Source organism: Falco peregrinus, chromosome 5, assembly GCF_023634155.1.
Source record: "Falco peregrinus isolate bFalPer1 chromosome 5, bFalPer1.pri, whole genome shotgun sequence".
In the NCBI taxonomy this organism is placed as follows: domain Eukaryota; kingdom Metazoa; phylum Chordata; class Aves; order Falconiformes; family Falconidae; genus Falco; species Falco peregrinus.
In genome coordinates this window covers 79,010,050-79,022,327 of record NC_073725.1, presented here as the reverse complement: position 1 = coordinate 79,022,327, position 12,278 = coordinate 79,010,050, and the positions used below count along the sequence as shown (strand labels likewise).

General features: G+C 38.9%; 1 long non-coding RNA gene across 2 annotated transcripts in view; it reads right to left on the bottom strand.

The window, feature by feature from the left end:
* Nucleotides 1–673: 673 nt before the first annotated feature.
* The window catches only part of LOC114013098 (uncharacterized), a 192,407-nt gene continuing 180,802 nt past the window's right edge, over nt 674–12,278 (bottom strand). For both annotated transcript variants that reach the window (XR_008747629.1, XR_008747627.1), the window contains one exon: nt 674–775. This is a non-coding gene — a long non-coding RNA (uncharacterized LOC114013098). The remainder of the gene's footprint in view (nt 776–12,278) is intronic.

Genomic DNA, 12,278 nt, shown 5'->3' with positions numbered 1-12,278 from the left:
TGCCTCTGACACTGCCTGTGGTAAAAAAACTGTACTGTAACATTTTTCCCCCTCCAAAATAAGACTGCATTTAAAGTAGAATGCTTACCAAGAGGAATGTCAAGTTTCTGCACCACTTACAGGAGATTGCTAGCCTCTCTATATGTTTTTTAAGCACAAGCAACCAAAATCATTTTTTTTTAAAACAAGAGGGGGGAAATCATGCAGACATAACTGCTACAAAATCCCTTCCCCTTACACACACAATTACTTCCTGCTCCTTACCCCCCAAAAAAGAAAGTGGAAGTCTAAACACACAAGATGCCTGTAGTTATGTCACTGCATAAACCATATTGACAAGGACAGAATGATCTGTGCTAAAGATTAGTAGTTCAGAGAAAAACTTAAGTCAGATACCTAAACATCTTTTCTGTCATAGTAAATTATTTTTACTTTTTTGTTTGCTCTGACCTGACTATTCCTAGCAGTAGCCTGCCAGGCAGTAGCAGGTGTACAGCTGCCACTGTGCCAGGTAAATATCACTGAAAAGGGGAGCCAATTTTAAGCACCTATAAAACACTTTCTATCACCTCCTTAGGAGAGTTTCATGTTTGGCATATCTTTGCATCACTACTCTTGAAAATTTTGGCTTTTCTAATTAAATATACAAATATTCCATAACAACTTACAGTTCCCTGTGATAATTATTCTTTCCACTGGAAATTATGGCAACTGGAATCCTCTGCACCACAGCACATACTGTGTACGCCAAGAAAGAAATCAAAGTGTGTCATCACTGTTGATAGAAGGATAAATATAGTTGAAGTCAGATTAATATTTCCAAGATTACTCATTTCTACTTCAAAAGAGAAGCAAAGATCATGTGCAAAATGACAGCTACCCATCTGGGACTAGAAGAGTCACCATATGGATGTATTTTTGCTAATTATAGATAATTTTTTTGAAATAGGGGATTTAAAAGTAGGGATCTGTCAGTTCAAAAATATACTTCCTCTCCTCCCTCATTCAGGCAGTGCTTTGGTGCTGGCTAATCAATTAAGCAGAGCATTGAATCACATAGATTTGCTTCACCTTTAAGGCGGCAGTTTTCTCCTACTTCATGTAATATGCAGTTACACTTGTAGCTTAATTAAAGAAAATTTGTTACAAAGATGCCTGCTTTTTTTTCAGCTCAGAGGAACCTCTATGATCTTTTAGCCCAATGGGCCACGTATCAGAGGCCATGAGACTGCTTCACATATGCTATCTCTACTTGAACTACAGCATATACTCCTGAAAGACATCCCAAGTGGATTAAAAGATGTTTCAATAACATAATTATCATCCAAGGTAAGTTTTTAAAAGAGCTATTAATTTACATAAATGTTTAAGTATGTATTCCTAACATTGTGCAAGTTGGTTCTTCTTCCACTATAAGATTATTTTTTTGTTCTAATTTGTCTGCTGAACTGATTAATTCTCTACCAAAATCGTGAATTGGTTGCATGTATTTATAGACCAATCACATTGTTCTTCAGCCTTTGCTTTGATACACTAATAGAGTGGGCTTCTTGACCTTGGGAGGTGTTTTCCATATTTTAAGTCAGAAAAAAAGAGCTCCTCTAAACCCTGCAGCTTTTGGCCTCCTTCTAGAACACTAGATGATACTCCAACAGCAATTATATCAGTGCCACATGCAGAGGCTGTGCAGTCTTTTCATGCCTGCTTAGCATTTTATAGCATTTATACATGGATTGCATTAGCCTTTTTGTCACTACAGCAGAAATTAACTTCAGCACATAAAGGCAGCTGATGTGAAGAAAACTGCATCCTTAAACAATGGGGAGAAACAGGCTTTTCTAGGAGACCACTGAGAGCATTCATAGTATGCTCATGACCCCTGATAGTTTTCTTCCTCCACTCTGTTAAGTACACTAAAGATTAGACACAAAAAGTACACTGGATACCACCCCTCTCTCCCAAATGTGTTAAAGGTGAGGAGGGGTGTGGGAAAGAGTTAAAAAAATACAGATGAGTTCTGACCAGCTGCTGTGCTTTTCACTCCTCTGTAGAGGAGTTTAAGACACATCATAGCATCTTCAGCTGTACTTTACCCGTACAAACCCAGTATGAGTTCTGGTTAATGTACAAGTCAACATACCGGAGACTTTTTTTTCATACTTTTCTTCTCCTGTCCTGGTACAGTCCTGCATTCTGTCCATCATTAAACCAAGCACCTATCACCGTTATGCACAGAATTAGTCCTTGTACCTGCTTTAGACACCTGAGTATCTACTTCCTGAAGATGGCCAACAGTCATCTTTGACATCTATACATCAGAGAGACTAAGGATGAAAAGGCAGATGGAAATGGTAATCGCACCTGATCCATTTAGTCTACTACTTAAAACACAATTACACCTTGCAGAATTCCCGGTTGTCTCAGGAGCCAGTGCTTCCAGGGAAGCTGCTTTCAGGAGCTGCTGAGCAAGGGCCTATATTCCAGGTTCTGCCATTACCTTCCCTTACAGCCCGGTGTGTGTGTGTGTAAGTAGAGATAACCACAAGAAATCAATTCCTTTACTTACATGACTGTTAATACAGGTGAAAATGATCTAGCACAATGACTGTCTCTAAAGTAACATAATTCTCAAATGGAGCATTAGTTAAATAATCCTTTACCCTGAATATGAATCATATCCAATCAAGGAGCTACAGCATTTTTTCCTCCAACCAAAATGCTTCACCATTTAACTAAGAGAGTCAGCTCTCCGCTCGTTACTGAGGCTTTACTTCCAGTCATGTTGTTATGAAAAACTTCATAGTTTATGCTTTACCCATCTGTGAAATCTGGAAGTTTAACCATGCATAAAAGCCTTTTGACTGTTGCAGTCACACTCCCAAATGAAGCGCGTCCACTCCCACGCAGACCACAACCTGCAAAACCATCTTACACCACTTCAGTCCCCATTAGCTTCAAGTTTTCCTCATCTTATTCTGGAGTTTTCCATACTTGCTTTCAAGAAGTAAAATTACAGCACACAAATGATTTAGTCGTTCAGCTAAACCAAAGAGCCTATGCTTTCCTAGAGAAAATGCAGGAAGCTAGTCAGCCTTCTGAAGGATCACCTAAAACTCAGCTTTAAACTCAATCTAACATCCATCCTATGGACAAAAGCAGTAGTTCTCCTCAGCAAACTGAAGGTAAAACAGGGCACTAAAATTCTAGGCCTGTGTTCTGAGCTTTTTGCTTTCAAACACAAAACTAACTTGCATCTGCCCCAGTCACTCTCCTCACACCGCCTCGGCAGACATCTTAGATCACAAGCCCCTACTGCACTCACACTCCAGCCAATATCCCAAGGAAGGGCATTTCCCTCCCTTCATGCCCTGAAAAAATACCAAGCATTCCTTCCATTATATCCCTCTATTTATCCTAGTCTCAGCTCTCTAGTAACACCCCAGCCCTTTTACATGCTTCAAAGATCACTCACAGACAAAGCAGTTCGCTCCCTCAGCACCACACACAGCACAGCCTCTGCGGCCCAGCGGCAGACAATCCCCTCTGAAGCCCACAGTCATCAGGCACCAGGCCATAGGCAACTTCTCTCAAAAATGGCTTGTTTGTCCTGAGGCAGGCTCCAGCTTCTCCAGGCTGACCTCTTCCATGCCCTTGGAGACATGGAGACAACCTCCTGCCCCGCTGCCTCACCTCAACTGCCCACAGGTGCTGCTGCCAGCCCAGGGCCCCTCGGGGCAGCCAGCACCTGCCCGCCTGCACCTGTGCCTCATCCCCCCTCACCTGCGGCTTCTAGAATTTTCTTTTGAAGACTCAAATTAAATCGAGGCCTCCTTATTTGTACAAAAAGGTCAACCAAAACAAAAAAAAAATGCAGGGGGGAAGGTAAATTTAGGAGTTGTGTTGTAGCATTGAGTTTTTAAATGCCTAGCTGTGAATTGGGACTGGAAACTGTAGTGAGAGGCACAGAAGGGTACAGGCCTCGCAACAAGATCCTTAACTGTTAGTACCATGATCAAAGAGCTGCCTAAAGGCAGCGGGAACAGAAGCATTCAGGATAAGCTCCTGAAAAGCTTACCTTTCATGAGAGTCAATAGTTTATGTGCAACTGAAAGGCAGCATCTGCTTCCACTTGAAGTTTGCAAGGCTGAACTTGAAAGAATTTAAAGGCTTTTGCTTTAAAAATCTGTGGTTGCCGTCTCTGCCCTGTTGTGTTCAGTACAGCACTAATCTGGAATAAGGGAGTCAAAGTCAAGTCTCTGGCTTATTTGAAGAAGAAACAGTAAAAACTCCCTTTTCTCACCTTTCTGGAGAGCAAACTATTTTCACAACACATCTAGGCCTTTCTTTACCCCTTCCATCAGAGCCATACCACTCTACAGAGGGCAACAGCAGATGTATGGGAAGGGGAGCAGAACCCTGCCCAAAGGACAGGGAGTGTGCTTTGCGCTGGGGGGGGGGGTGGGACAGAAACTGCTTCAAACAGCACAAACATCTGTATCCCCCATTCTGGATCTTTAAACCAGATGACTATAGAGTGGATCAGGCTTTAAAGGAATTACCTCCAAAATTTACAAGCATTTTAGTACAATGTCAATTATTTTATTGGGTTTTTTTTGTCAACTGTTGCATATTACAAACTAACTTGTGGGATGCTAACATCCCATTTATGTATTTCCCAGAGATGCATATTTCCCAGAGGTGTCAATGTGTTATAACACGAATCAGGTTACCTCCTCACTCTGTTTTCACCAGGCTTAGTTTGCTTAGGATGCCTTCTTTTGCATTCAGCTGGAGGACCATTAGGGCTAAGGAAGAAATTTCACGTGAAGTTTCTACTAAAGAGAAAACCTCTCCTAATTCCCTATGCTGTCCTCTGCCTTAACATGAAACTTGGGGGAAGAAAGGAGGAAATCCCTTAGAATAAAAAAATGAGACTTTAGCCTGTCTGCTGATAAAAGTATTGGTATAGATGGAGTTAAGGGATTGGCACAATCAAGTTGTTTATCTGCTGAAAATATGAAGCACAATGTGAATCATTACAATTCTAAAGAAAATAAGATATATTTGAAAATGAACAACAGCATATGCTTATACTTCCTTAAAATTAGCTTCAGGCCACTTGTTTGTGTCCCATGATAATACCAAGCATGAAACAAAAGAAGAAAGTTTCTATATGGTGAATTTCGTTTAGAAGTGAGTCCAGAAGTACGTGGGTACCAAATGAGCACTGCTCAGGAGAAAATGCCTCCAAGGTTTGGTTCTACCAGAATGGCCAGTAATGCAGCCACCTAAATACACTAACTAAAATGTTTGGTGTTTTGAATGTAGATCTTTCCTATGTAAGGAGCAAGTAATGTGAATTTAGGTCCTTTTGCTACAGTGCTAACTTTCCAAATATTTGCAGATGTATGTTGGAGAATAGGGTGTAATGTAAAAGTCTGTCCATCCATCAAGATGGTTTAGCATAAAGATACCTCAGAACAAATGGCATGCCATGCATAGTGGGGGGTGTTTTATGTGTGTGTTGTCAGTGTACAAAATTTTAATCATAGAGAAACCATGCGTTCTGATATACTGACCCAGATGAAAGCAATTAACAGACGTACACCCTGTTCAGCATGTTATTACACTACAGGATTAATGCTATTATGCATATCTACATCTAAGGCAAAAAATGTTTGCAAGCAACTACAAAACAAAATCATCAAATACTGAAAAAAATGTTAGAATATGAGCCCAGATGAAAGTCAATATACTTTATGTGAAAAAACTTTATTAAAGTCATGAATTCATAGCATGTTTCTTTGCCTTAGCACAGGCTAAGAAATATCAAAGTATTTAGAAAATTTAACTTCAACAACAAATAGATTTTTCTTTCATAAAACTTTAGTTAGTAAAGGTGCTCTACATTTAGCAAAACACTCAAATGTACTGTGGGTATCTTATAAGCAGCTTCTTTCTTACACCATGCATCGTGCCATATGTCATCTGTACTAAGTACCACCTCTAACCTGTATTACAACAATGATTTTGCTAGTAGATTATTCTCATTACTTTGGGGTTTCTTAACTTCAGTATTAAACAATGTAAAGGAAAGGGAAGAGCTTTGCCTGCATAGAAAGAAGTATTTATTTCTCTGTTCACTATAAGTAAGATTTTGATAAGTTTTGTAAGATGAAAGGTTTTATCTTCTCTTTAGTAGGACATTCTTCTGCAGGCAACATTCTCAAGTTTTATGTTTATACCAAGTACAAGAAATCTTATGTGACACCATATATGTCCAATGTGATTTGCAGACCTGTAAAGTCACAAAATGAAAAATAATGCACCTGACTGGCTGAACAACAGGTATTACCTCCAGGCATTGTGATTGTTTGCACAGCAAAGAAAAAATAAAAAATTAGGGCAAGTTGGCAGCTCAGAAGCCTCCTTTGCACTCTGTGGAGACTGGGCTGGCATGGATCAAGAAGGGGTGGCCTAAGACCTGTCCCTTGTGTAGAGCCAACACAAGCAGGGCTGCTGCTGAGGTGATAAAGGTTCCAATGTGGCAGTACCTTAAAAATGTGCTAACTCCAGCTACCACAGGAAATATCACATGTCAGCAAGCATAAGGTGCTTGCAGGAGGGCTGTCAAATGAAGGCTTCTCATTAATCTCTTACAGATGAATGATGCTTTTGCTATAGTCTCACACAGCTGTTTAAGGACCCAACTCACCTCATGTTTATTATCCAGAGTACAAGAACCTGCACTGAGAGCAGAGAAGCTGCCAACTAGAGATGCACTCCCTCTCTCCTCAGTGGATTATGCCTTGATCTTCTCTAGAATAGCTAGAGGAGAAGAGGAAACTTCACGGAGGGAACAGATTTCTATGCAGTAACCTAGAATTTTATAGTTCAAATAAGTATTCAGCCCAGCTTCTAGAAAAAATATAAATGCTAGTCTCAGTAAGTAGTGATTAAGCCTTTAAGAACTACGAGAGCTTTAACTGCGTTTCATGGGATTTTTGTGTGCAAAAGTATTATGACAATTAACAGTTTCTAGCTTCAAGCCATGGCTGTGTGTGGCAACTTCTCTGATGACCAGATTCCAGTCAAACAGTCTACAGACAGTCCATTGAACAGAAGGTTGAATTCTAGTATAAGGCACTGCCAAGGCTTAGTCATGAGATCAGAACCCCTTCCTGCTCTTGTACTGATGAAAAATATATTGGGAAATATAATATGTATTAATTTATGATCTCTGCTTTCACCTGAACCTCATGACACTGTGTGCATTACTCAGGGGTGAGCACAGTAACAATGACACAGTTACAATAGGACAAATTTTGAAAAACTTACTTGTGCTGCTTAATATTGTACTAGAGAACTAAGAAATAGTGGCCCCAAGGGTGCCAGAAACTGACACCTACAGTTCTCTTTGCTGTTTCTTGTCATTGCTGCTATTTTACATAAATAGAAATGCAACTACATCAGCAAATCGATCTTATGAAATCTTTAGAAATAATGATCCTTAAATATTTAATAATATTTTAAATTTAAATAATTAATACTCTCAAAACTGTATTTTTGAAATACATACAAAGATATAACTATGAAGGTAAGAAGTATAACCAAGGTAATCAAAACAAATTCTACTGTTCAATCTGCTATACTGCTCAGCATATACACTTTGAACATAATTCTATGAGGTACTACACATTTACATCTAGGAAGCTTAGAACGTAAAACAATGCTGTTTTCTGGCTAATTTGTAGAACTGATGTGCACTCATGTAATAGAAAGTTATCATAATGCATAATCTTGTGCAGCAGCAGCTCCAGACTGTGGAATAAGTTTTAGCTTGAGCTGGCACTACTGTGCTACAAGATATTACCACACAGTAACACAGTCTGACCTAGAAAAACAGTGATGTTTGACCTAGCATTCATGTCAATGTTGTGTATTAATTATGCCACTAAGAGCTACTGGTTTTGCCCCTTTATTTACGAATAAAGTCCCAAGTGTGGACTTCTACAAGAAGCTCAGAGAAAGTTCAGCATAAATTTGCAGATTACTGGAGCTAAAGCCATAGTTCAGAAGGAGTGCTGATTTCACCATTTATTCAAAATGCACTTCCAAACCCTTAGTTTCATCGGGGTACTGAAAAGTTAAGGTTGCCATTCAAATAGCTATAGTTCACATATTTCGTAGTCTGTATGAAATTACCCACTGTTTTGACACCCAGGCAATGTTTAATGTCAGTGAGTTAAACCATAATTCCATTTTCATATAATCATTTTAACAAAGCATTATTCTTCATTAGTATGTGATGCTGCCATGATGGTCTCAGAAAGGAAACTCAAGGGCTGCTATCAAAAATGTGAAGCAGAGTGACTGTGCTTTAATCCATAGTGTTTCAAGCTTCCCATGAAAATTTAATAATTTTTGATGTTTCAAAGAAACATCTGACTTAACACGTGCTTGTGCCATTACTCACATGTATTTAAGTGTGTGACATTGTTGTCATTTCTTCTTCCATTTCCACCCTCTGGAGAACATAACAGAGTGAACATAAAAATTCCCCAAAAATGTCTTCTAGTCCCTATAGGCTGAGGACAAAACAAAGGTAAACACACACTTCAAGGCATGAAGTCATTCAAGAAAGCTGTAGTTTAAACTTTCTTCTATCTCTTGCTACTACAGTTGTTACACCACAGAGCAAGATCAGAAGCACAGGAAATGTGAGACAGTCCCTGAGTCAGTACATATGTGTGGCTTAAAAAAGTGGGTTTGAGTTCAAAAGTAGGTAAACTCCTCAGATCTAAGTAACACACAAAACAATCTTAACATCCCAGAAACTGATCAGGCAATCAACAAGCAGGAAATAGGATTGCCCTGTACATTCTTTCAGCAGCTTTTTCTCACAGGATAGGAGAAATGAGCTTTTCTAGCAGGTGGAGAGAAAGGAGGGGCACAGTACATTCTGTTTTTAAGGAAACTTCTCCTAGAAAAGTAGTTTGACAGGTAGATGTAAGTTAACACAATTTACACATTTCTATAGCCTGAGTAAGCATAGCCTATCAGTGCAGGATAATGCAACCTATGTGACAAGGGGCTTGAAACAGGAAAGATGAAAAAAGATGCAAGATGAAAGAGCTACAGTATGTGATGTGCAACTTACACCATTATTCCTACCACCTCTGCCCTCCAGCTCTCATCGATCAGGAGTGAAACACAACCTGATACATACATAAGTATGAATATATTGAAACAGCCATAGGCAGCAACTAGGGGAGCGCTGAAACTGGACAAGTGTTTGAAGGATACTTCAAAGAGTATTACCCTAGAGAAGAAAATCTGATATATGTTTTATCTGATTTTTTTTTCCTTTTATAGTGCATTTGCACTGCAAGAAAAAACTATTTCACCTTTCCTCTGTGCGCTGAGGAACAACCCAGTAAATCTGGGAGATCACCTATTAGATCTTGAGTTTTATTACCCAATATAAAAAAAGTAAACTTCAACATTTCATCCCAATTTCCAGCATAAGTCATTAGTACACACTTCTATTTTCCAAATCTCTTAGAATTACTAAATTATTCCATTGGCCTGGCTGGCTTTTTTATTTACCACTTTTAACACAAAAGTCTAGTTGGAAGCCCTCTTTTTCATATTGTACTTAAAATGTATATTCACCAGATATAAAACAACATAAGCAACATAAAATTTTCCTTGACATATTTAAATGGCAGTTATCATATGAAACTGTGTAACCTTACAGTTTCATACATTACAGGGCTTCAATAAAAATTCTGACAAAAACCCTTCCAAATGCCTATCTGTAACTTCCTTCCCAGTATATACATAAGCCTCCAGCAGGTGAATAAATGGCAGATGAAAATGCCTTTTTTGCTGGAAAATTTTTGGAGCTTTCTACTGCAATATCCAGCACGCTGAAATAGAATTTCTTCCATGGAATGAACTGAAAAAAAAAGCAGCAACTATTTTGCTGACAGGATTGCTAACACATAACTGTTCAGTTTATGCACTTACAGTGTTAACAGTACGGACTTTGTTAAAGAAGTTATGATGTAGAAAGTGATTGAACTGTTGTTCTTTGCATCACTTATTAACTTCCAGATATAGAACCTGAGAGAGCAGGAATAAGGTGGGCAAAGAAGATTCAACATCATGTGTTAGTGCATTACATCTAGCTACAGGACAGATGGCTATAAATCTTTAAACTTCTGTGGTTGATTGTGAATAGCTAAGTCAAAAGAAAAATAATGTAAACCCCACTGTAACTACATTATTTCAGCATTCTTGTGCCTGGTGTGTGAGGAAACCTGGACCCAACTGTATAAAAACTCCAGTGCCTAGTACTTTTTCCTCCAGCCTATGAGCTTATCCTCTGCCCTCCCCTCTCCTCATGGTGACTTAGGTCTCCTGTCTCTGTGGGGAGCTCTTTCTTCCTCCTCAAACACAGCCCTAGTAGCATATGTAGCTGTATAATACACTCCTTGTTTCTAAATATTTTTACAGATCTCCAGGATCTCGTGACTGCACAGCTCAAGCAGTCACAGAAACAGCTAGAGACAAAATTAGGGCCAACATCTTGTGATCATCCATGTCTCTATAGGAATCACTAAGCTAAGGCATTTGAAAATGTTAATTTGTTTTGAGGAACACATTTTTTTTTTTTGTTAGCTTGTTCTGATTTTTTTCCCCACATGCTAAAATATTTAAAGGACATTAAAACTTTTACAACAGTTGGTGTCTCATATCAAGGCAAAAATAATATACTTTCAGCTGTCTTGCTTTGTATGAGCTTTTAAAGAACCTCCATCATCTACAAACCATAACTGACAACTCACGACAGAATTACTGTGTGATTATTTTTTTCCAAAAGGTGAACAGATTTCTTTCTTTTGTTTTGTCATTCTTTTTGATCTCAGTATACTTTGTCCTCTTCACTTGGGTAGCCTCCAAAGCTCTGACTTTACATCCCCTATGTACATACTAAAAAATCCACAGTTTAAATCAATAAAATAATTCAGATTGGAAAGAATCTCTGGAAGTTATCCCATCCAGCCCCACTCACGTCAAGGTCAGCTTCAAAGTTAGATCAAATTGGTCAAGGCTTTGTTCGATTATCTCCCCAGATGGAGATTCCACAATATCTCTGGGCAGCCTGTGTCGGTGCGGGAACGCCTTCACCTTGAAAAACCTGTTTCATTATATCTAGTTGGAATTGCCCTTGCTACATCTTGTGTCCATTGGTCTTAGTCCTTTTGCTGTGTGCCTCTGGAAGGCTCTGCCCTGCCTTCTCTATAAACTCCCACTAGGAAATCGAAGTCCGTAATTAGATCCCCCCAGCCTTGGCCTCCTCTTTGTAAGCCCGAACACATGTAGTTTCCTGGTAAGTCGTCCTCCAGCTCCGTGTCACCTTCAGGGTTCTCAGCCAGACTGGCTCCAGTATGCCAAGGTCTTTCTTGTACTGATGGTCAAAAAGGACGCAGTACTCCAGATGGGAGTGAAAGTTAAGTTTGCCTCAGTTTCTTATTATTCAGCTGTATTTAGAGTAAGCCAGGTATTTGACTTCTAGTTTTCTCTCAGTATCTGCAAGCCACAAGGAATTCTGGCCAATTCTGTGTCTAGATAGCATTTTAGGGAATGGCCTCAAACAAGGTGAGTTTCATATGCGTTTAGAGTAACAATAGCAGAAGTTTTGCACAACTATCTCAAAAATCAACTAATCATCTTTCCCCTTTGGGATGCATACACATCGCACGCATTCTAGGATGCATGTAAAAATAATCCTAGTCCAAATCTAACAACAGCAATATATTTAAAGCAGTGTATAATGTTTAAGAAAAACATAGCATGTTAACAAAGAAAAATAACTCACTCCAAAGACGGGTTATGTTAACAATCTATGTTCTCCCTTTGTTTCTACCATGTGTTAAAGGGGCCCATCAGCAAGGTAGCAAATCTATTTCCATGGCAGGCATTCTATAAAACCGTGTGACACATATGAAGGTACTTGTGAGACTCAGCAAATACAAATCTGTTCAGGTCTGAGAAGACATCCCTCGTTTGTATTCAGTTTATAAACTGTTCTTTGAATACAGATTGATTTTAAAGAAATGAGAAAAAGACCAAATGAAAAGTAGTAATGATTTCAGGTCTGATCAATGGAAAGTAAAGGTTGAAAATTTCTTTACCAGTCTGTTCACATATTTGTTCTCTGAAATAGCTCTCAAAGGTAAAGGACCTAATAAATAACATTTAATCATAGA